This window comes from Pseudophryne corroboree, chromosome 10 (genome assembly GCF_028390025.1).
Source record: "Pseudophryne corroboree isolate aPseCor3 chromosome 10, aPseCor3.hap2, whole genome shotgun sequence".
In the NCBI taxonomy this organism is placed as follows: domain Eukaryota; kingdom Metazoa; phylum Chordata; class Amphibia; order Anura; family Myobatrachidae; genus Pseudophryne; species Pseudophryne corroboree.
The window spans coordinates 88,031,042-88,056,410 of NC_086453.1; the positions used below are offsets into that span (position 1 = coordinate 88,031,042).

Here is a 25,369-nt window from a genome sequence, read left to right on the forward strand (position 1 = left end):
TGTGAGGATCAGTCCAGTGGTAGTCCCAAAGAAGTGTTCTGAGGTTCATCTGATGAAGTATTGTCTTTTTGCACACAAATTGCATCAGATACACTACTTTGGGACTACCACTGAACCCTCTCATTTTCCCCTTATTACAGTATATGGGGCATTGGTACTATATATTGGCATGTGTGACTACAGATGTGTCCACGTACATCTAGCTTCAGTACACCACACATCGGGAATTGCCTGGCGGGACTGAACTACAGTGGACTCCGTTAGACCCAAGTTTGGCAAAAAAGGATACCTGATGCTAGCAGTCTCTCAAGGGACGTGGCGTGCCAAGAGGGGCTGTTTGACGTGACTACAGCAAAGATGTATGAGGACACATCTGTGTATGGAGAAATCTTGGCTACATGATGGTAGGAGAAGCTACATTTGCCACAACACAATACATATATTCTGCTGGAATTCCATTGAATGACAAACTAAAATTAACCCAAAGTGCTTTGCATGCCACACTACATTTGCAAGTTTATTTATTATGTATTGCCATGCACAACATATTTATGTCTCCGCTGTAATGGCGTACTCATTTATGTATTTGGTTTTAATCTAAATGATCAATCAAGCAGTGTACCTTTGTATGTTGTGCTAAGTTATTATTGTCGATCACACTGTAAAATTATGTTTAGGTTGGAAGGTCTGGGGAACTTTGGACACTGCCGAATGCGCTTTACATTCATGGACGCTTTTCAAAACAAGACTTAGAGGTTAATATCAAACAGATTTGCGGAACCTTTTTCCGATAGTGCTGCTCAAGTAACGCACTGTGAAACTGCCACACTTGCAGGCCTAGTTATCAGACTGAATAAAGAAAGATAAGACTTTCTTCTCTGTCAGAGGGTCACAGTGCAGTGCTCTTGCCTATGGTAACCCCCACTGTAGAAAAGATTTGCTGGGTCTCACTAGTGACAACTTTTCCTGAAAATCATGGGGTAGCCTATTCAGCCAGGTTTGCGGCGGTATTCACCACAGCAATCCTTCAACCCCCATCTCAGATTAACAGGACAAAAAAATATAGTATTTTTTAAATTTTCATTGCTTTTTTTAAAAAATATTTATTTATTTTTAATTCTGTTTTTTTATTTTTTTTCTAATAGTGTGACTGAAAGGCCATGGCTAGGTTTTCAGTTCCACTTCACATGCATGAACAAACATTTGCATATCCCAAGAGTGAAGGAGGTAAGTTTCGCAGCTCATATATTCAGCCTTATTGCTGTAAAATTAATAGATGAGCACATTAGTATTTCTCTAACGTCCTAGTGGATGCTGGGGACTCCGTAAGGACTGTGGGGAATAGACTGGCTCCGCAGGAGACATGGGCACTTTAAGAAAGAATTTAGATTCTGGTGTGCTCTGGCTCCTCCCTCTATGTCCCTCCTCCAGACCTCAGTTTGAGACTGTACTCGGACGAGCTGGGTGCTGTTCAGTGAGCTCTCCTGAGCTTGCTGTGAGAAAGTATTTCTCTATCGTCCTAGTGGATGCTGGGGTTCCTGAAAGGACCATGGGGAATAGCGGCTCCGCAGGAGACAGGGCACAAAAAGTAAAGCTTTTCCAGATCAGGTGGTGTGCACTGGCTCCTCCCCCTATGACCCTCCTCCAGACTCCAGTTAGATTTTTGTGCCCGGCCGAGAAGGGTGCAATCTAGGTGGCTCTCCTAAAGAGCTGCTTAGAAAAAGTTTAGCTTAGGTTTTTTATTTTACAGTGAGTCCTGCTGGCAACAGGATCACTGCAACGAGGGACTGAGGGGAGAAGAAGTGAACTCACCTGCGTGCAGGATGGATTGGCTTCTTGGCTACTGGACATCAGCTCCAGAGGGACGATCACAGGTACAGCCTGGATGGTCACCGGAGCCGCGCCGCCGGCCCCCTTGCAGATGCTGAAGTCAGAAGAGGTCCAGAATCGGCGGCTGAAGACTCCTGCAGTCTTCTAAAGGTAGCGCACAGCACTGCAGCTGTGCGCCATTTTCCTCTCAGCACACTTCACACGCAGTCACTGAGGGTGCAGGGCGCTGGGGGGGGGGCGCCCTGGGAGGCAAATGTAACCTATATAAAGGCTAAAAATACCTCACATATAGCCCCCAGAGGCTATATGGAGATATTTAACCCCTGCCTGGATTCACTAAATAGCGGGAGACGAGCCCGCCGGAAAAGGGGCGGGGCCTATCTCCTCAGCACACGGCGCCATTTCCTCTCACAGCTCCGCTGGTCAGGACGGCTCCCAGGTCTCTCCCCTGCACTGCACTACAGAAACAGGGTAAAACAGAGAGGGGGGGCAAATTTATGGCGATATTTTGATATATATAAAGCAGCTATAAGGGAGCACTTATTATAAGGCTATCCCTGTTATATATAGCGCTTTTGGTGTGTGCTGGCAAACTCTCCCTCTGTCTCCCCAAAGGGCTAGTGGGTCCTGTCTTCGTTAGGAGCATTCCCTGTGTGTCTGCTGTGTGTCGGTACGTGTGTGTCGACATGTATGAGGACGATATTGGTGTGGAGGCGGAGCAATTGCCAAATATGAGGATGTCACCCCCTAGGGAGTCGACACCAGAATGGATGCCTTTATTTATGGAACTACGGGATAGTGTCAACACGCTAAAGCAGTCGTTTGACGACATGAGACGGCCGGACAATCAATTAGTGCCTGTCCAGGCGACTCAAACACCGTCAGGGGCTGTGAAACGCCCTTTGCCTCAGTCGGTCGACACAGACCCAGACACAGGCACTGACTCCAGTGGTGACGGTGACGAATCAACCGTATTTTCCAGTAGGGCCACACGTTATATGATTTTGGCAATGAAGGAGGCGTTACATTTAGCTGATACTACAGGTACCACTAAACAGGGTATTATGTGGGGTGTGAAAAAACTACCTATAGTTTTTCCTGAATCAGAAGAATTAAATGACGTGTGTAATGAAGCGTGGGTTGCACCTGATAAAAAGCTGATAATTTCAAAGAAATTATTGGCATTATACCCTTTCCCGCCAGAGGTTAGGGAGCGCTGGGAAACACCTCCTAGGGTGGACAAGGCGCTAACACGCTTATCTAAACAAGTGGCGTTACCCTCTCCTGAGACGGCCGCACTTAAAGATCCATCAGATAGGAGGATGGAAAATATCCAAAAAAGTATATACACACATGCAGGTGTTATACTACGACCAGCTATAGCGACTGCCTGGATGTGCAGTGCTGGGGTAGTTTGGTCAGAGTCCCTGATTGAAAATATTGATACCCTGGACAGGGACAATATTTTACTGTCGTTAGAACAAATAAAGGATGCATTTCTTTATATGCGTGATGCACAGAGGGATATCTGCACACTGGCATCACGGGTAAGTGCTATGTCCATTTCGGCCAGAAGAGCTTTATGGACGCGACAGTGGACAGGCGATGCGGATTCAAAACGACATATGGAAGTTTTGCCGTATAAAGGGGAGGAGTTATTTGGAGTCGGTCTATCAGATTTGGTGGCCACGGCTACAGCCGGGAAATCCACCTTTCTACCTCAAGTCACTCCCCAACAGAAAAAGGCACCGACTTTTCAACCGCAGCCCTTTCGTTCCTTTAAAAATAAGAGAGCAAAGGGCTATTCATATCTGCCACGAGGCAGAGGTCGAGGGAAGAGACCGCAACAGGCAGCTCCTTCCCAGGAACAGAAGCCTTCCCCGGCTTCTACAAAAGCCTCAGCATGACGCTGGGGCTTCTCAAGCGGACTCGGGGACGGTGGGTGGTCGTCTCAAAAATTACAGCGCGCAGTGGGCTCACTCGCAGGTAGATCCCTGGATCCTGCAGATAATATCTCAGGGGTACAGGTTGGAATTAGAGACAGATCCACCTCGCCGTTTCCTGAAGTCTGCTTTACCAACGTCCCCCTCCGAAAGGGAGACGGTTTTGGAAGCCATTCACAAGCTGTACTCTCAGCAGGTGATAGTCAAGGTACCTCTTCTACAACAAGGGAAGGGGTATTATTCCACTCTTTTTGTGGTACCGAAGCCGGATGGCTCGGTAAGGCCTATTCTAAATCTGAAGTCCTTGAACCTGTACATAAAGAAGTTCAAGTTCAAGATGGAGTCACTCAGAGCAGTGATAGCGAACCTGGAAGAGGGGGACTTTATGGTATCCTTGGACATCAAGGATGCGTATCTCCACGTTCCAATTTACCCCTCACACCAGGGGTACCTCAGGTTCGTTGTACAAAACTGTCACTATCAGTTTCAGACGCTGCCGTTCGGATTGTCCACGGCACCTCGGGTCTTTACAAAGGTAATGGCCGAGATGATGATTCTTCTTCGAAGAAAAGGCATATTAATTATCCCATACTTGGACGATCTCCTAATAAGGGCAAGGTCCAGAGAACAGCTAACGGGTGGATTCTGAATATTCCAAAATCCCAGTTAATGCCGACAACTCGTCTGCTGTTCCTAGGGATGATTCTGGACACGGTTCAGAAAAAGGTTTTTCTCCCGGAGGAAAAAGCCAAGGAGTTATCCGAGCTTGTCAGGAACCTCCTAAAACCAGGAAAGGTGTCTGTACATCAATGCACAAGAGTCCTGGGAAAAATGGTGGCTTCTTACGAAGCAATTCCATTCGGCAGATTCCACGCAAGGGTCGCATCTTCAGATGCACCTGCGGATAACCCTGTCTCCAAGGACAAGGGTGTCTCTTCTGTGGTGGTTGCAGAGTGCTCATCTATTGGAGGGCCGCAGATTCGGCATACAGGATTGGATCCTGGTGACCACGGACGCCAGCCTGAGAGGCTGGGGAGCAGTCACACAAGGAAGAAACTTCCAGGGAGTATGGACGAGCCTGGAAACGTCTCTTCACATAAACATTCTGGAACTAAGAGCAATATACAATGCTCTAAGCCAGGCAGAACCTCTGCTTCAGGGAAAACCGGTGTTGATCCAGTCGGACAACATCACGGCAGTCGCCCATGTGAACAGACAGGGCGGCACAAGAAGCAGGAGTGCAATGGCAGAAGCTGCAAGGATTCTTCGCTGGGCAGAGAATCATGTGATAGCACTGTCAGCAGTGTTCATCCCGGGAGTGGACAACTGGGAAGCAGACTTCCTCAGCAGACACGATCTTCACCCGGGAGAGTGGGGACTTCATCCAGAAGTCTTCCACTTGCTGGTAACCCGTTGGGAAAGACCAATGGTGGACATGATGGCGTCTCGCCTCAACAAAAAACTGGACAGGTATTGCGCCAGGTCAAGAGATCCGCAGGCAATAGCTGTGGACGCGCTGGTAACGCCTTGGGTGTACCAGTCGGTGTATGTGTTTCCTCCTCTGCCTCTCATACCAAAAGTATTGAGAATTATACGGCAAAGAGGCGTAAGGACGATACTAGTGGTTCCGGATTGGCCAAGAAGGACTTGGTACCCGGAACTTCAAGAGATGATCACGGAAGATCCGTGGCCTCTACTTCTAAGGAGGGACTTGCTTCAGCAGGGTCCCTGTCTGTTTCAAGACTTACCGCGGCTGCGTTTGACGGCATGGCGGTTGAACGACGGATCCAAAAGGAAAAAGGCATGCCGAAAGAAGTCATTCCTACTTTGATTAAAGCAAGGAAGGAAGTAACCGTGCAACATTATCACCGAATTTGGCGAAAATATGTTGCGTGGTGCGAAGATCGGAGTGCTCCGACGGAGGAATTTCAACTGGGTCGATTCCTACATTTCCTGCAATCAGGATTGTCTATGGGTCTCAAATTGGGATCTATTAAGGTTCAAATTTCGGCCCTGTCGATTTTCTTTCAAAAAGAATTGGCTTCAGTCCCTGAAGTCCAGACCTTTGTTAAGGGAGTGCTACATATACAGCCTCCTGTGGTGCCTCCAGTGGCACCGTGGGATCTCAATGTGGTTTTGGACTTTCTAAAATCTCATTGGTTTGAACCACTAAAGAATGTGGATTTGAAATATCTCACATGGAAAGTGACCATGCTTCTAGCCCTGGCTTCGGCCAGGAGAGTGTCAGAACTGGCAGCTTTATCTTACAAAAGCCCATATCTGATTTTCCATTCGGACAGGGCAGAACTGCGGACTCGTCCGCATTTTCTCCCTAAGGTGGTGTCAGCATTTCATCTGAACCAGCCTATTGTAGTGCCTGCGGCTACAAGTGACTTGGAGGACTCCAAGTTACTGGACGTTGTCAGAGCATTAAAAATATATATTGCAAGGACAGCTGGAGTCAGAAAATCTGACTCGTTGTTTATATTGTATGCACCCAACAAGATGGGTGCTCCTGCGTCTAAGCAGACGATTGCTCGTTGGATCTGTAGCACAATCCAACTTGCACATTCTGTGGCAGGCCTGCCACAGCCTAAATCTGTAAAGGCCCACTCCACAAGGAAGGTGGGCTCATCTTGGGCGGCTGCCCGAGGGGTCTCGGCATTACAACTTTGCCGAGCAGCTACGTGGTCAGGGGAGAACACGTTTGTAAAATTTTACAAATTTGATACTCTGGCTAAGGAGGACCTGGAGTTCTCTCATTCGGTGCTGCAGAGTCATCCGCACTCTCCCGCCCGTTTGGGAGCTTTGGTATAATCCCCATGGTCCTTTCAGGAACCCCAGCATCCACTAGGACGATAGAGAAAATAAGATTTTACTTACCGATAAATCTATTTCTCGGAGTCCGTAGTGGATGCTGGGCGCCCATCCCAAGTGCGGATTATCTGCAATAATTGTACATAGTTATTGTTAACTAATTCGGGTTATTGTTGAAGGAAGCCATCTTTCAGAGGCTCCGCTGTTATCATACTGTTAACTGGGTTTAGATCACAAGTTGTACGGTGTGATTGGTGTGGCTGGTATGAGTCTTACCCGGGATTCAAAATCCTCCCTTATTGTGTACGCTCGTCCGGGCACAGTACCTAACTGGAGTCTGGAGGAGGGTCATAGGGGGAGGAGCCAGTGCACACCACCTGATCTGGAAAAGCTTTACTTTTTGTGCCCTGTCTCCTGCGGAGCCGCTATTCCCCATGGTCCTTTCAGGAACCCCAGCATCCACTACGGACTCCGAGAAATAGATTTATCGGTAAGTAAAATCTTATTTTTGTTAGGTTTTTTATTTTCAGGGAGCTCTGCTGGCAACAGACTCCCTGCATCGTAGGACTGAGGGGAGAGAAGCAGCCCTACTCTCTGAAGCTAGGTCCTGCTTCTTAGGCTACTGGACACCATTAGCTCCAGAGGGATCGTACACAGGATCTCACCCTCGTCGTCCGATCCCAGGGCCGCGCCGCCGTCCCCCTCGCAGAGCCGGAAGACAGAAGCCGGGTGAGTATGAGAAGCAAGGGAGACTTCGAAATCGGCGGCAGAAGACTCCGTTCTTCACTGAGGTAACGCACAGCACTGCAGCTGTGCGCCATTGCTCCCACACACCTCACATACTCCGGTCACTGTAAGGGTGCAGGGCGCAGGGGGGGGCGCCCTGGGTAGCATATGGACCTCTTTTGGCAAAAGTACACACATATACAGTTGGGCACTGTATATATGTATGAGCCCCCGCCAAGAAAATGTATATTTAAGCGGGACAGAAGCCCGCCGTCGAGGGGGCGGGGCTTCTTCCTCAGCACTCACCTGCGCCATTTTTTCTCCACAGCTCTGCTGAGAGGAAGCTCCCCAGGCTCTCCCCTGCAGATACACGGTAGAAGAGGGTAAAAAGACAGGGGGGGGCACATAATTAGGCGCAAAAATCAATATAAACAGCAGCTACTGGGTTAACATTAAGTTACTGTGTTATTCCTGGGTTTATAGCGCTGGGGTGTGTGCTGGCATACTCTCTCTCTCTCTTCAAAGGGCCTTGTGGGGGAATTGCCTTCAGATGAGCATTCCCTGAGTGTGTGGTGTGTCGGTACGTGTGTTTTGACATGTCTGAGGTAAAAGGCTCCCCTAAGGAGGAGATGGAGCAAATGTGTGTGTGAGTGGTGTCTCCGTCGACAACGCCGACACCTGTTTGGATATGTGAAATTAAGTGCTAAGGTAAATTTATTGCACAAAAGATTAGAGAACAGACAGGGAATCTACCCATGTCTGTCCCTATGTCGCAGAGACCTTCAGAGTCTCTCAATGCTCACTATCCAAAATAATAGACACTGATATCGACACGGAGTCTGACTCCAGTGTCGACTACGATAATGCAAAGTTACAGCCAAAATGGCAGGAAAGTATTCAATATATGATTATTGTAATAAAAAATGTTTTGCATATCACTGTGGACTCATCTGTCCCTGACACAAGGGTACACATGTTTAAGGGGAAGAAAGCTGAGGTAAATTTCCCTCCTCTCATGAAGAAAAAGAGCGGGAATCTCCAGACAAGAGACTGCAGTTTCCCACAAAGAATTCTCAGGAAGTATCCTTTCCCTACTAGGGCCAGGATACGATGGGAATCTTCCCCTAGGGTGTCACGTTTGCCCAAAAGGTAGCGCTGACTTAACAGCTATCCTCAGGGATCCTGCAGATAGCATGCAGCAAAAGTACTTTGAAGTCCATTTACACACATTCTGGTACACTACTCAGACCGGCGATTGTGTCGGCATGGGTTTATAGCGCTGTAGCAGCGTGGACAGATACCTTATCAGCAGAGATTGAGGCCCTAGTATGTGTATATATATATATATATATATATATATATATATATATATATATATATATATATATATATATATATATATAAGATGCTGTCTTAGATATATATATAAAACATGCCCAAAGAGACATTAGTCTACTGGGTTCTAGAGTCAACGCTATGTCGATTTCTGCTTGACGTGTCCTGTGGAACATGCAATGGACAGGTGATGCCGACTTAAGAGGCATATGGAAGGTTTACCTTACAAGGCTGAGGATTGTGTGGAGAAGGGATCTCGGACCTGGTCTCCACAGCTATAGCTGGTAATTCTGATCTTTTGCCTTATATTCCCGCACAGCCTAGGAAAGCACGACATTATCAAATGCAGTCCGTTCGATCACAAAGAAGCAAGAAAGTCCGAGGTGCGTCCTTTCTTGCCAGAGGCAGGGGCAGAGGAAAGAAGCTGCACAACACAGCTAGTTCCCAGGAACAGAAGTCCTCCCCGGCCTCTACAAAATCCACCGCATGTCGCTGGGGCTCCACAGGCGGAGCTAGGCCCGGTGGGGGTACGTCTTCGAAATTTCAGCCACAAGTGGGTTCACTCCCTGTTGGATCCCTGGGCAATAGATATTGTGTCTCAGGGATACAAGTTGGACTTCGAGGAGATGCCCCCTCACCGACGGCCCTGCCGGCTTCCCCCCACGAGAGGGAAATAGTGTTAACTGCAATTCACAAATTGTATCTTCAACAGGTGGTGGTCAAGGTTCCCCTCCTTCAACAAGGAGGGGGTTATTATTCGACCATGTTGTATTCCCGAAACCGGATGGTTCGGTCAGACCCATATTGAATTTAAAATCCCTGAACATATACCTGAAAAGGTTCAAGTTCAAGATGGAATCGCTCAGAGCGGTCGTTGCAAGCCTGGAAGGGGGGGATTTTATGGTGTCTCTGGACATAAAGGATGCATACCTTCATGTCCCCATTTATCCACCTCATCAGGCGTACCTCAGATTTGTGGTACAGGATTGTCATTACCAATTTCAGACGTTGCCGTTTGGTCTCTCCACGGCACCGAGAATATTTACCAAGGTAATGGCGGAAATGATGATACTCCTGCGGAAGCAAGGAGTCGCAATTGTCCCATACTTGGACGATCTCCTCATAAAAGCGGGATCAAGAGAGCAGTTGCTGATCAGCGTAGCACTTTCTCTGGAAGTGTAACGGCAACACAGCTGGATTCTAAACATTCCAAAGTCTGGAATCTGCCTTTCCTAGGCATGATTCTAGACACAGACCAGAAAAGGGTTTATCTCCCGATAGAGAGAGCTCAGGAGCTCATGACACTGGTCAGGAACCTATTAAAACCAAAACAGGTGTCAGTGCATCACTGCACTCGAGTCCTGGGAAGGATGGTGGCATCATACGAGGCCATTCCCTTCGGCAGGTTCCATGCGAGGACCTTTCAATGGGACTTACTGGACAAGTGGTCCGGATCACATCTTCAGATGCATCGGTTAATCACCCTATCCCCCAGGGCCAGGGTGTCTTTCCTGTGGTGGCTGCAGAGTGCTCACCTTCTCGAGGGCCGCAGATTCGGCATTCAGGACTGGGTCCTGGTGACCACGGATGCAAGCCTCCGAGGGTGGGGAGCAGTCACACGGAAGAAATTTCCAAGGTCTGTGGTCAAGTCAGGAGACTTGCCTTCACATCAACATCCTGGAACTAAGGGCCGTATACAACGCCCTACGTCAAGCGGAGACCCTGCTTCGCGACCAACCGGTTCTGATTCAGTCAGACACCATCACCGCAGTGGCTCATGTAAACCGACAAGGCGGCACAAGGAGCAGGGTAGCGATGGCGGAAGCCACCAGAATTCTTTGCTGGGCGGAAAATCACGTAAGCGCACTGTCAGCAGTGTTCATCCCGGGAGTGGACAACTGGGAAGCAGACTTCCTCAGCAGACACGACCTCCACCCGGGAGAGTGGGGACTTCTTCAGGAAGTCTTCGCACAGACTGCAAGTCGGTGGGAACTGCCACAGGTGGACATGATGGCATCCCGCCTCAACAAAAAACTACAGAGGTATTGCGCCAGGTCAAGATACCCTCAGGCGATAACTGTAGACGCCCTGGTGACACCGTGGGTGTTCCAGTCAGTCTATGTATTTCCTCCTCTTTCTCTCATACCCAAGGTGCTGAGAATAATAAGAAAAAGAGGAGTGAGAACGATACTCATTGTTCCAGATTGGCCACGAAGGACTTGGTATACAGATCTGCAAGAAATGCTCACAGATGACCCGTGGCCTCTTCCTCTAAGACAGGACTTGTTGCAACAGGGTCTGTTCCAAGACTTACCGCGGCTGCGTTTGACGGCATGGCGGTTGGACGCCGGATCCTAGCGGAGAAAGGCATTCTGGAGGAGGTCATTCCTACGCTGATAAAGGCTAGGAAGGACGTGACAGCTCAACATTATCACCGTATATGGCGAAAATATGTTGCTTGGTGTGAGGCCAGGAATGCCCCTACGGAGGAATTCCAGCTGGGCCGTTTCCTTCACTTCCTACAGTCTGGAGTGAATTTGGGCCTAAAATTGGGGTCCATTAAGGTCCAGATTTCGTCCCTATCCATTTTCTTTCAAAAGGAGTTGACTTCTCTACCTGAAGTTCAGACGTTTGTAAAGGGAGTGCCTCCAGTGGCACCTTGGGATCTTAACGTGGTGTTGAGTTTCCTGAAATCCCACTGGTTTGAACCACTCAAGACGGTGGAGTTGAAATATCTCACGTGGAAGGTGGTCATGCTATTAGCCTTGGCTTCGGCTAGGCGTGTGTCAGAGTTGGCGGCTTTGTCACATAAAAGCCCTATCTGGTTTTCCATGCGGATAGTGCAGAATTGCGGACCCGTCCACAATTTCTGCCGAAAGTGGTTTCATCCTTTCATATAAACCAACCTATTGTGGTGCCTGTGGCTACTACGGACTTGGAGGATTCCGAGTTGCTTGATGTAGCCAGGGCTTTGAAGGTTTATGTAGCCAGAACGGCTAGGGTCAGGAAAACAGAATCTTTGTTTATCCTGTATGCTTCCAACAAGCTTGGTGCTCCTTCTTCAAAGCAGACTATTGCTCGCTGGATCTGTAACACGATTCAGCAGGCTCATTCGGCGGCTGGATTGCCGCTGCCGAGATCAGTTAAGGCCCATTCCACTAGGAAGGTGGGCTCTTCTTGGGCAGCTGCCCGTGGGGTCTCGGCATTACAACTTTGCAGAGCTGCTACTTGGTCGGTGTCAAACACCTTTGCAAAGTTCTATAAGTTTGATACCCTGGCTGAGGAGGACCTCCTGTTTGCTCAATCGGTGCTGCAGAGTCATCTGCACTCTCCCGCCCGTTTGGGAGCTTTGCTATAATCCCCATGGTCCTTACGGAGTCCCCAGCATCCACTAGGACGTTAGAGAAAATAAGATTTTACTTACTGGTAAATCTATTTCTCATAGTCCGTAGTGGATGCTGGGCGCCCGTCCCAAGTGCGGACTACTTCTGCAAGACTTGTATATAGTTATTGCTTAAATAAGGGTTATGTTAGTCTCATCGGTCTTGGACTGATGCTATGTCGTTTTCATACTGTTAACTGGATAGTATATCACAAGTTATACGGTGTGATTGGTGTGGCTGGTATGAATCTTGCCCTGGATTACCAAAATCATTTCCTTGTAAGTCAGCTCTTCCGGGCACAGTTTCTTTAACTGAGGTCTGGAGGAGGGACATAGAGGGAGGAGCCAGAGCACACCAGAATCTAAATTCTTTCTTAAAGTGCCCATGTCTCCTGCGGAGCACGTCTATTCCCCATGGTCCTTACGGAGTCCCCAGCATCCACTACGGACTACGAGAAATAGATTTACCGGTAAGTAAAATCTTATTTTTTCAAATGACCATCTAGGGGCGCCCAAACGTTTTATTTCTTGGTGTGCCATATTAAGACAATGACTTTGAACGGAGTGTCACAAATTTTTCTTTCACAGTTATCCTCCCGGCAATCCGGTAATTACTGCACACGAGAGTCCCTGGTCTATATCCTCAGATAGTGTCCATCAGATAATGACTGTGGTCTGTATTATCCTCAGGCTGTGGTATCTCTCCTCCTCTAAGATACTGTACCTGCTTCCTATTCCCCTTAGATATTGGCCCTGGCATCACACCTCCTTAAATTATACTCCCTGCCCCCATCCTCCAGGATTCCTCCTGATATACAGTCCCCAGTGCCTGTGTTCTCTCAGATAATATCCCCAGTTACTACCCAGGTTTCCATTCTCCTCATGGCCTAGTCCTTATTCTACTTAGAAGCAGCCTCCTGCCCTTTTCCACCCTCTCACTGACTCTACAGCTGTGTGGGAGGTCGTGGGGGAGGGTTGGGGGTTGGCCTAGAGGTAAGATATCTGGGCAGGCTCCTGCTTCTACTCGGGGTGTCGCCTCTGCTCCTCCAGGCCAGGTGCAGCTTTCATCACTCGCCCAGGTGGAGGAGCAGGGATGTAGTGGCGGATCCAAGACTCCAAACTTCCTTTCGGTCAGAGGGCCAGTTAGTAGCAGGGGGTGGGCCGCGTTTAGCCTAATGAGACGCCCCTGATCTAAGAGACTGATACTCAAAAATACAGCTTTGCATATTGCTACTGCCTAGGTAGTTTAATGACAGCAGGTATGACAGTGAGGCTGAGCAGTTTAAAATATTACATGTATTTTTATAATTTCTTAGTTTGCTACTGATGATTATTCATAGCAGGTTACGTACAGTTCATCTGTTTCCTGTATGTTTGAAGGCAGCCATTTTGAGCTTTGGATCAGTAGATCTGTTAATTCCTGATCTCTGAAGCCTGCATTCTTATGAATATTGTTTCAGGACAGAAAATGGCCGCCTCTGCCGTTTTGTGATGTTACTGATTCTGGGTGAATTGATAAGTTTATAAGTAAAAGCTCAGCCCACAAAATGGCTGCCTTCATCTTTTTAAGTTGAGATGGTATACTATAAATGTGCAAACATGACATGTCTTTAACGTATATATCAGTCTGGCTACCCGTTACACACATGGATTTGTTACTTTCTCCTCACAGTTTAGATTAAAGCTGCTAGAAAGTATATACAGTTGATTGAGTGTTATACTGTTATCAGTTATATAACAAACGATGTATGAAGCAGAGTACAGTCAAAGCTTAAAACCTTTCCCCCTGCTTCCTCTGGCAGCAGTGAGCTCTGAGGTGCTGACTGACTGGCAGAAACCAACTGTTCTCATGAAATATAAACACCTTTTTCTCTAACGTCCTAGTGGATGCTGGGGACTCCGAAAGGACCATGGGGAATAGCGGCTCCGCAGGAGACAGGGCACAAGAATAAAAGCTTTAGGATCAGGTGGTGTGCACTGGCTCCTCCCCCTATGACCCTCCTCCAAGCCTCTGTTAGATTTTTGTGCCCGAACGAGAAGGGTGCAGGCTAGGTGGCTCTCCTGAGCTGCTTAGAATAAAAGTTTAATTTAGGTTTTTTATTTTCAGTGAGTCCTGCTGGCAACAGGCTCACTGCATCGTGGGACTAAGGGGAGAAGAAGCGAACTCACCTGCGTGCAGAGTGGATTGGGCTTCTTAGGCTACTGGACATTAGCTCCAGAGGGACGATCACAGGTACAGCCTGGATGGGTCACCGGAGCCGCGCCGCCGTCCCCCTTACAGAGCCAGAAGAGACGAAGAGGTCCGGTGAAATCGGCGGCAGAAGACAATCCTGTCTTCAGACTAAGGTAGCGCACAGCACCGCAGCTGTGCGCCATTGCTCTCAGCACGCTTCACACTCCGGTCACTGAGGGTGCAGGGCGCTGGGGGGGGGAGCGCCCTGAGACGCAATATAAATGATAATACCTTAGGTGGCAAAAGAATACATCACATATAGCTCCTGGGCTATATGGATGTATTTTAACCCCTGCCATTTTTACATAAAAGAGCGGGAGATAAGGACGTCGTGAAGGGGCGGAGCCTATCTCCTCAGCACACAAGCGCCATTTTCCCTCACAGTTCCGCTGGAAGGACGGCTCCCTGACTCTCCCCTGCAGTCCTGCTTCAGAATCAGGGTAAAAAAGAGAAGGGGGGGCACTGTTGGCAGCAAATGACAATATAAACAGCAGCTATAAGGGAATAACACTTATATAAGGTTATCCCTGTATATATATATATATAGCGCTGGGTGTGTGCTGGCAGACTCTCCCTCTGTCTCTCCAAAGGGCTCGTGGGGTCCTGTCCTCTATCAGAGCATTCCCGGTGTGTGTGCTGTGTGTCGGTACGTGTGTGTCGACATGTATGAGGAAAAAAATGATGTGGAGGCGGAGCAATTGCCTGCGTTAGTGATGTCACCCCCTAGGGAGTCGACACCTGACTGGATGATCGTATTTAAACAATTAAGTGATAATGTCAGCACTTTGCAAAAAACTGTTGACGACATGAGACAGCCGGCAAATCAATTAGTGCCTGTCCAGGCGTCTCAGACACCGTCAGGGGCCCTAAAACGCCCGTTACCTCAGTGGGTCGACACAGACCCAGACACAGATACTGAGTCTAGTGTCGACGGTGATGAGTCGAACGTAATGTCCAGTAAGGCCACACGTTACATGATCACGGCAATGAAGGAGGCATTGCACATTTCTGACACTACAAATACCACTAAGAAGGGTATTATGTGGGGGGTGAAAAAACTACCAATAGTTTTTCCTGAGTCAGATGAATTGAATGAGGTGTGTGATAAAGCGTGGGTTTCTCCCGACAAAAAACTACTAATTTCTAATAAATTATTGGCACTATATCCTTTCCCATCAGAGGTTAGGACACGTTGGGAAACACCCCCTAGGGTAGATAAGGCGCTCACACGTTTATCTAAACAAGTAGCGTTACCGTCTCCTGATACGGCCACCCTCAAAGAACCAGCTGATAGAAGGCTGGAAAATATCCTAAAAAGTATATACACACATACTGGTGTTATACTGCGACCAGCAATCGCTTCAGCCTGGATGTGCAGTGCTGGAGTCGCGTGGTCGGATTCCCTGACTGAAAATATTGATACCCTGGATAGGGACAATATATTGTTAACTATAGAGCATTTGAAGGATGCATTACTATATATGCGTGATGCACAGAGGGATATTTGCACCCTGGCATCAAGAGTAAGTGCTATGTCCATCTCTGCCAGAAGAACGTTATGGACGCGTCAGTGGTCAGGGGATGCGGATTCCAAACGACATATGGAAGTATTGCCGTATAAAGGGGAGGAGTTATTTGGGGCTGGTCTTTCGGACCTGGTGGCCACGGCAACGGCTGGAAAGTCCACCTTCTTACCCCAGGTCACTTCACATCAGCAGAAAAAGACACCGTCTTTTCAAACTCAGTCCTTTCGTTCCCATAAATACAAGCGAGCAAAAGGCCACTCTTTTCTGCCCCGGGGCAGAGGAAGGGGAAAAAGACTGCACCATGCAGCCGCTTCCCAGGAGCAGAAGCCTTCCCCTGCTTCTGCCAAGTCTTCAGCATGACGCTGGGGCTTTACAAGCAGACTCAGACTTGGTGGGGGCCCGTCTCAAGAATTTCAACGCGCAGTGGGCTCACTCGCAAGTGGATCCCTGGATTCTACAGGTAGTATCGCAGGGGTACAAACTGGAATTCGAGGCATTTCCCCCTCGCCGGTTCCTGAAGTCTGCTCTGCCAAAGTCTCCCTCCGACAGGGAGGCAGTTCTGGAAGCCATTCACAAGCTGTATTCCCAGCAGGTGATAATCAAGGTACCCCTCCTACAACAGGGAAAGGGGTATTATTCCACGCTGTTTGTGGTACCGAAGCCGGACGGCTCGGTGAGACCAATTTTAAATCTGAAATCCTTGAACACTTACATAAAAAGGTTCAAATTCAAGATGGAGTCACTCAGAGCGGTGATAGCGAACCTGGAAGAAGGGGACTATATGGTGTCTCTGGACATCAAAGATGCTTATCTCCACGTCCCAATCTACCCTTCTCACCACGGATGCAAGCCTGAGAGGCTGGGGAGCACCACGGCACCTCGGGTCTTTACCAAGGTAATGGCCGAAATGATGATTCTTCTTCGAAGAAAAGGCATCTTAATTATCCCTTACTTGGACGATCTCCTGATAAGGGCAAGGTCCAGGGAACAGTTAGAAGTCGGAGTAGCACTATCTCAGGTAGTCTTACGTCAGCACGGGTGGATCCTAAATATTCCAAAATCGCAGCTGATTCCAACGACACGTCTTCTGTTCCTAGGAATGATTCTGGACACAGTCCAGAAGAAGGTGTTTCTCCCGGAGGAGAAGGCCAAGGAGTTATCCGAGCTAGTCAGGAACCTCCTAAAACCAGGCCAGGTGTCTGCATCAGTGCACGAGGGTCCTGGGAAAAATGGTGGCTTCTTACGAAGCAATTCCATTCGGAAGATTCCATGCAAGAACGTTTCAGTGGGATCTACTGGACAAATGGTCCGGATCGCATCTTCAGATGCATCAGCGGATAACCCTGTCACCAAGGACAAGGGTGTCCCTCCTGTGGTGGTTGCAGAGTGCTCATCTTCTAGAGGGCCGCAGATTCGGCATTCAGGATTGGATCCTGGTGAGGGTCAGGCGGTATTGATCCAATCGGACGACATCACGTCAGTCGCCCACGTAAACAGACAGGGCGGCACGAGAAGCAGGAGGGCAATGGCAGAAGCTGCAAGGATTCTTCGCTGGGCGGAAAATCATGTGATAGCACTGTCAGCAGTGTTCATTCCGGGAGTGGACAACTGGGAAGCAGACTTCCTCAGCAGACACGACCTTCACCCGGGGGAGTGGGGACTTCATCCAGAAGTCTTCCACATGATCGTGAACCGTTGGGAAAAACCAAAGGTGGACATGATGGCGTCCCGTCTAAACAAAAAACTAGACAGATATTGCGCCAGGTCAAGGGACCCTCAGGCAATAGCTGTGGACGCTCTGGTAACACCGTGGGTGTACCAGTCAGTGTATGTGTTCCCTCCTCTGCCTCTCATACCAAAAGTACTGAGAATCATAAGAAGGAGAGGAGTAAGAACTATACTCGTGGTTCCGGAATGGCCGAGAAGGACTTGGTATCCGGAACTTCAGGAGATGCTCACGGACGAACCATGGCCTCTACCTCTAAGAAAGGACCTGCTCCAGCAGGGGCCTTGTCTGTTCCAAGACTTACCGCGGCTGCGTTTGACGGCATGGCGGTTGAACGCCGGATCCTGAAGGAAAAAGGCATTCCAGATGAAGTCATCCCTACCCTGGTCAAGGCCAGGAAGGATGTAACCGCAAAACATTATCACCGCATTTGGCGAAAATATGTTGCGTGGTGTGAGGCCAGGAAGGCCCCTACAGAGGAATTTCAACTGGGTCGTTTCCTCCATTTCCTGCAAACAGGACTGTCTATGGGCCTAAAATTAGGGTCCATTAAGGTTCAAATTTCGGCCCTGTCGATTTTCTTCCAAAAAGAACTGGCTTCAGTACCTGAAGTTCAGACATTTGTAAAAGGGGTACTGCATATACAGCCTCCTTTTGTGCCCCCAGTGGCACCTTGGGATCTCAATGTTGTGTTGAGTTTCCTAAAGTCACATTGGTTTGAACCACTCACCACTGTGGACTTAAAATATCTCACATGGAAGGTGACGATGCTGTTAGCCCTGGCTTCAGCCAGGCGTGTGTCAGAATTGGCGGCTTTATCATATAAAAGCCCTTACTTAATATTTCATTCTGACAGGGCAGAATTGAGGACTTGTCCTCAATTTCTACCTAAGGTGGTTTCTGCATTTCACATGAACCAACCTATTGTGGTACCTGCGGCTACTAAGGACTTGGAGGACTCCAAGTTGCTTGACGTGGTCAGGGCCCTGAAAATATATGTTTCCAGGACGGCTGGAGTCAGAAAATCTGACTCGCTGTTTATCCTGTATGCACCCAACAAATTGGGTGCTCCTGCTTCTAAGCAGACGATTGCTCGTTGGATTTGTAGTACAATTCAGCTTGCACATTCGGTGGCAGGCCTGCCACAGCCAAAATCGGTAAAAGCCCATTCCACAAGGAAAGTGGGTTCATCTTGGGCGGCTGCCCGAGGGGTCTCGGCTTTACAACTTTGCCGAGCAGCTACTTGGTCAGGGGCAAACACGTTTGCTAAATTCTACAAATTTGATACCCTGGCTGAGGAGGACCTGGAGTTCTCTCATTCGGTGCTGCAGAGTCATCCGCACTCTCCCGCCCGTTTGGGAGCTTTGGTATAATCCCCATGGTCCTTTCGGAGTCCCCAGCATCCACTAGGACGTTAGAGAAAATAAGAATTTACTTACCGATAATTCTATTTCTCATAGTCCGTAGTGGATGCTGGGTGCCCATCCCAAGTGCGGATTGTCTGCAATACTTGTATATAGTTATTGTTACAAAAATTCGGGTTATTATTGTTGGGAGCCATCTTTTCAGAGGCTCTTTTTCGTTCTATCATACTGTTCACTGGGTTCAGATCACGAGTTGTACGGTGTGATTGGTGTGGCTGGTATGAGTCTTACCCGGGATTCAATATCCTTCCTTATTATGTACGCTCGTCCGGGCACAGTATTCTAACTGAGGCTTGGAGGAGGGTCATAGGGGGAGGAGCCAGTGCACACCACCTGATCCTAAAGCTTTTATTCTTGTGCCCTGTCTCCTGCGGAGCCGCTATTCCCCATGGTCCTTTCGGAGTCCCCAGCATCCACTACGGACTATGAGAAATAGAATTATCGGTAAGTAAATTCTTATTTTATTATGATAGCCAAATAAAATGCTCCCCCCACGGATCGGGAGAATCATGAGTTATAGGGCAGACTAATGGAGAAAAGGACTATAGCTTCATGTTAAAAAGTTACAACACTGAATTATCCTCCCCGCACAGAAGTAATTCAATAAATATACTCTTCATTTAATTGAGCTGTTGGTCAGGTCTGAATAATATATTGGGCAGTATTCAATTGTAATATTGTGCCCGGTCTGCCATGTAAAGTGACGGGAGATCGCAGGACGATATTCAATTGTTCTTTTTTTTACTGCACTGGCCGCGTACGCGTCTAAACCCAACAAAACTAATGAGCGCAACTCAAAAAGTCCCATTTCCAATAGCTGCCGGCGGGTGTGCACAGGTGTGGAGGGGGGGGGGGGGGGGAGAACAATAGAATACTGCCCTTTTAGAATGTGGTACTACTGGATTTTATTACTTGTGTGAGATTGTCTAACCACTGCACATTTTAATGGCCGTCTGTGTTTAGGAGTGTATTTTATAGGCCGTCGTTTCAAACCCATCATTTATACATACAGTAACTAAACAGTTGTAAAATGTGGCAAAGGACCAAAGTGTTTTTCTTTTGCATACTTGTTATTTGGAATGTTAGGAACATATGACTATGTGATTCATTTTTCATAAGTACATCTACAATAGATCAGGAGTGTCCCACGTTGGCGTATCTGAGACTCATGTAGAGCATAGAAGGACAAAGCCTTAGATAACCTCCATGCAGCGGGGAAGATGACTGCATAAAAGCTGCTTGTGTCAAGTGGCTGATTAATCTGCGATATTTGTTCTCTGAGGTAGATTTTAGGTGGGCTTCATAGATTGGCCTGTGCCTCATCAATGGGATATGTGACCGGTAGGTTGGGAAGGTGACTTATGGCATTGTTCTATAAAAACGTGATTTTTGCAGCTAGAAGCTAGGCAGAATGATCCTGACATGTAAATGTATATACATGTTCGTATACACATGAGTCACATGGGCCCATACTTTTATGCAATGTTAACTCCTTCATGTGTGCTGTGTCTTTCACCCCTTCATGACCGGATGTTTAATGTGATGGTGCCCGGTCAGTATGAACATACAAGTATATTTTTGCCTTTTATAATGTCATTGATTCTAAGGATATTTTATTGTTTTAGGAATTTGTCTAATCCTATCATTACTATTTAGAGGGAGACGGCTGTTTAAGAGAGAAGGGGGTCCATATGCAGACCCCGTGCAGGCACCTTCTTCCCTAGGAATGCAGTAAACTCTGGTTTTGTGTCAGTGTCTTCTGCACGGGCGCAGGTTGTGTCAGTGTCTTCTGAAATGGCGCTTGCACCATGTTCCCAGTGACTTCTCTACTGTGCATGCGCAAATGTCAGGGGAAATTGGGCACAGCACTATTTTCACAGTGATTTCTGCTGCTGCAGTGCCGATGCGGGACTCCGGAAAAGTAAGGATCATTTTGTGGGTGTAGGGTGTGCGATGTGTGAAACCCCTCTCCCCCAGACCCAGGGGCCCATGTGCACCGCATACCTTGTTCACTTGGAGGGAGCTGGTTACATGCTGCAATCACACTACATGCCAGAATGTGAGGGTGAAACTGGGCATGTTACTGAAATGATCTTTCCTCTTCGTGCAATTGAATTAGAACGTGCACTTCATACAAAATCTTTGATACATTTGCTGGCTGGGAACAAGAGGGCCTTTTGTGTTTGTGCCACTTATTGTTTACCTCTAGTGTTACTCCCCAGCAGGTACTATATTATAGGCTCACGTTTTTATTTTCATATTAGTGTTTTAAAGCGAAGCCTGCAGAAGTAACATTCTACGAATAGATCTCTCCTCTACCACTGACTTACTGATCAGCCAGCTCACCTGACGCTGTCCTGCTACACTGCACCAGCCTCCGACAGTGGCTTCTGCCCTTTATCATATTGACTGTAGCCGCGACCAAATAACAGGCCGCACAGTACTGCATGATGTCCTTGCTATATGGTGATTCTATGCATTGTGGGACCAATTCAGAGTTGAATGCAAGTCGTCCTGCATTGCTTGCCCAGAGAGAAACTCCTCTATTCACCTGTAATGCTCAACAATTTGTCCTTTGTTTCTATGGCTGTTCTAAATGACTAGTAAATAAATGGACCTGGGAACTTCCAGGTCACCTCAGTCCCTCTCACTACTGCCCCATTAAACTTACCCCATTGCCAGTCTTTTCTTCTTCTTTCCTGTCACTGCGTCGCATGCACTCAGACCTAGGATGCCCATGTGACACACTACAGTAAAGGTGCATAAACACAGTGCGATTCTGTCTAAGGGCCGATTTTGACTTTGCAATTTCCCTTGAACTACCCGGAGCCCAGAACCACCGATATTGACTTTACACACAATGCAATTTTGGCTGTGTACAATTTTGACTATACTAGAAACTAGATTGTACACTTTCTAGTCAAAATTGACCTGCCTGCTCAGTCTACTTTTTCGTGTGATACTGACCCCTGCTGCTGCAATCAGGTCTGAATTAGACACTATATAGTCTATATTGGTAGTTCAAATCGCACCGTGTGTATTGCACCTTTAGGTGTGTGTGATGACCTAATTTCTATCAGGCTCAAATTTGATAAAAATAATGTTATCGTTATGTCATGCAACACCATGGCAACCACAGTCACATGGCACATGATGTAGTGAGCAGAGAGCCTTTGAAGAGGAGCTCTGTCTGCCATGTGGACTGAAAAACTTTCCCCATCATCCTGTTCTCTGACATCACATGACCTACCAAGAGCTGTGTGCTTGCATCTATGTAATTGGTGGCCATATTTTGTAACCTAGCAGGAGATTTTGAAAATTAGATTATTTGTAGAAGGACCACTAAGGAATAATATATGTTTGGTAATGATATTAGTTATGTCTGCAGCACAAGGTTCAGGCAAAAGAATAACAGAAAGATTTATAGGGTGGTTTTATTCTTAACTCAGCCCCACCAGTTGCTACCATTAGCATTCTACCACGGACCATAGATGTAGGCATTTGGAAAACTATTTTGATGTTGCTGTGACTAGAACAAGCTTTGGCCAATTAACTGTTTCATTTGCTGATGTGTGAAATGCAGAGCACTGACCTGTCTGCTTGTGTAATTATATTCTTGGGGACAGAGCTAGGTGTATCAGGGTCCTTTAATAGCAATTCATGCACAATGCATCTCAAAATTCACCATTTATTGTACACCAAACTTCAAACTCCTTTAGGCGACATGTTTTGCAAGTGTCACAGAATGCCTGTTCACTGCCCGTATACGCCTGTCGTACATACATAGCCACAAAACCTGCGCTATCCACTCACTGAGTCAGTGGGGTAAATTTACTGAGATGGGATTTCTCTTTAAGATGGGATGTTGCCTATAGCAACCAATCAGATTCCAGGTATTATCTTCTAGAAGGTGCTAGATAAATGAGAATTAGAAACTGATTGGTTGCTATGCGCAACATCACATCTTAAATAGAACTCACATCTTAGTAAATTTACCTTAGTGTGTATGTCAGAAAATGAAACTCGCCCATATATTAAACCTATGCAAGCAATTTGGTGCCTATTAAGCAATAACTATTATAAATGACTCTGTACACATGGGAACTTATGACCTAGTCCACAGGACGATAAAAGACGGGGCATTTGGGATATAGCAGCAGGATGTTGGAGATAAGGATGTTGCGGTTTAAGTAGAATATGATTTTTAATTGCTTCAGTCATTCATGACCCAGAGCTACATGATTGTTCTTGGCTGTCGACTGTTATCGGGTTGATCTGTATTGAGTTGATAGTGTTTAAAGTGCGTGGAATAAATATTTTACATGCTCATGCTGCTAAATCAGTATTCATGGTTTTCAGATTGTAGCTCCCAGTGACCCACTTATTGCAGCTGAAAGCTTTTCTGGTTAGTTTAACACAATTACTGAGATTCAAGCAAAACATTATAAATTATCTAACATATTCTTTTTGTTTGCAGTATATTAGAAGCATTATGTTTTGCTTGCTATTTTCATGTTGAAGGAAACCACGTCAATATATGTCATGATTGGCACACACAGAAGTGAGCCTGGCAAAACGCAAGCCATGGCATTTCAAGTCTGAGCCCCATTGGTTTACTAATGATTGTTCCTCTTCCGCACTGTGGGCCCTGATTCCGATCTGTATGGAATTGCACAGCCACAGGGAAGAGCAAGGAAGCAGCTGTGCAATTCAATACAGATAAAATACAAATACAGCAGGAGGCGTCTGCAGGAGATAGACTCCTCCTGTATGCATCTGTGAGATCAGAGTGCTGCGTCTGAGCACCACAGTCATGACCATAGGTCACGATTACACAGATTACTAACCATCGGCTTTGTGCATAAAACCAGCAGGTTTGGGTAGAAATCTGAATCGGGCCCTCAGAAGTGATCAAGCCCGTGAGCGGGTGAAACCAGTCTTCAGTTTTCCTGCCTTTCCTTGCAGCTGGTTGTCTGATTCATGGCTCGGACTTTCCCCAGATAGCTGAATATTAGACTGACGGCCTGGACTTTCTTGGGACAGGTTTACCAATAGTGCTATTTGACACTTTGGTCGTGTTACCATTAAGGTCTCCTTTCTGCATTTGTGCAACTTTGTCTAACCACATAACGGGATTAATCTGTGAGCCTTGCCGTGCGGCCAATCAATGTTATATTCTAATTCTGGATAGAACCACATAAGGTTTACTACAGAATATTTGTCACACATATTACTTGTTATCTTTATTTGATCATTTTGTATTTCAATTCAGAATAGTCCTTCATTGTTTCTATCAGATCTGTTATTTTATTGTCAACACTAAATAGGAGCAAACTCACTGCCTAAATACAAGCTGAGTCTTCAGCTACTGTGCAGGTTAACTACGTACTGTCTCTGATATATATACGTTCTCAGATCAATGGACCAAACTGAGTAATTATTATTTGAGAAATTCCCATATGTCCATATTGACAAGTATATACAATTTCATTGTGAGTGAACCTCAACTTTAGAGGTATTGTATATGTGTGCTAGTGTCCATACGGTATACATATACCAATTATTATCTGTGTCAAAAATTGGTATGGGATTGTGGGTCTCTTCTACCCATTGTGTATTGATATAATTGTGGCTCTAAACGACTACTATCCATTTCAATCAATTACCTCTCCTGATTTGTGGACTCTCGCCAATGATCCTGAGAGGGAATATGGGCCAGTATTCGTGTATTTACTCCCTCTCCGCCTAACGTTGGCAGCAGATCCACCTGTCTATCATTTCCTACCTTGTTCTACAGTCAATTTTCCCTATGGTGATCTCTCATCAGTGATCCAGGGAGTTGATGCATTCGTACTATCTACTCTCATACCACACTGAAGACGCCCAATACCGTCTGATCTTGGAAACTAAACAGTGTTGGGCTTGGTCAGTACTTGGTGGGGGACCACCAGGGAATACCGGGTAGAGTAGAACCATTCATTAGTCCCTGATTCCCTGCATAACATTGACAGCAGAATCACTGCTCTTTTCTTTTTCAGTCCTTTATCCACCCACCTCCAGAAACTTTGGTTGGCACATTTAGGGTTATACCTTGACCTATTGGCACAAGATTTATACATGGATTTCAAACAATATAAAAAAAAAAATTTGCAACCAGTTTGCTAGATTGGCATCTTGGGTTCTTACACCTGCATTCAGGAGTTTCTCTTGGTTATTATAATTGTGCTAATCGTAAGACCCAAGCATTTTATATGTTATGTGTTTTGTTTGTTTTTTGTGGATACCATAATTTAAATTTCTCTATTAAAAGTTATGTTTTACATACTTATCACACCACCATTATTGCTAATTAGCTTTGAGTGCACCCTCAAAAGAGTCTTACTTTCTCTCTACTTAATTGTAACATATGAGAATGGAAATTATGTCA

The 25,369-nt window shown here is 46.8% G+C and overlaps 1 protein-coding gene and 1 pseudogene across 1 annotated transcript in view; both read left to right on the forward strand.

The window, feature by feature from the left end:
• The window catches only part of LOC134966103 (E3 SUMO-protein ligase ZBED1-like), a 139,602-nt gene extending 138,278 nt beyond the window's left edge, over positions 1-1,324 (forward strand). The window contains exon 7 of the transcript XR_010188588.1: positions 1,146-1,324. The gene's annotated coding sequence lies outside the window, so the exon portion shown is untranslated. The remainder of the gene's footprint in view (positions 1-1,145) is intronic.
• A 23,473-nt stretch (positions 1,325-24,797) lies between these two features.
• On the forward strand, positions 24,798-24,915 carry LOC134968110 (5S ribosomal RNA; annotated as a pseudogene).
• The last annotated feature ends 454 nt before the right edge of the window (positions 24,916-25,369 follow it).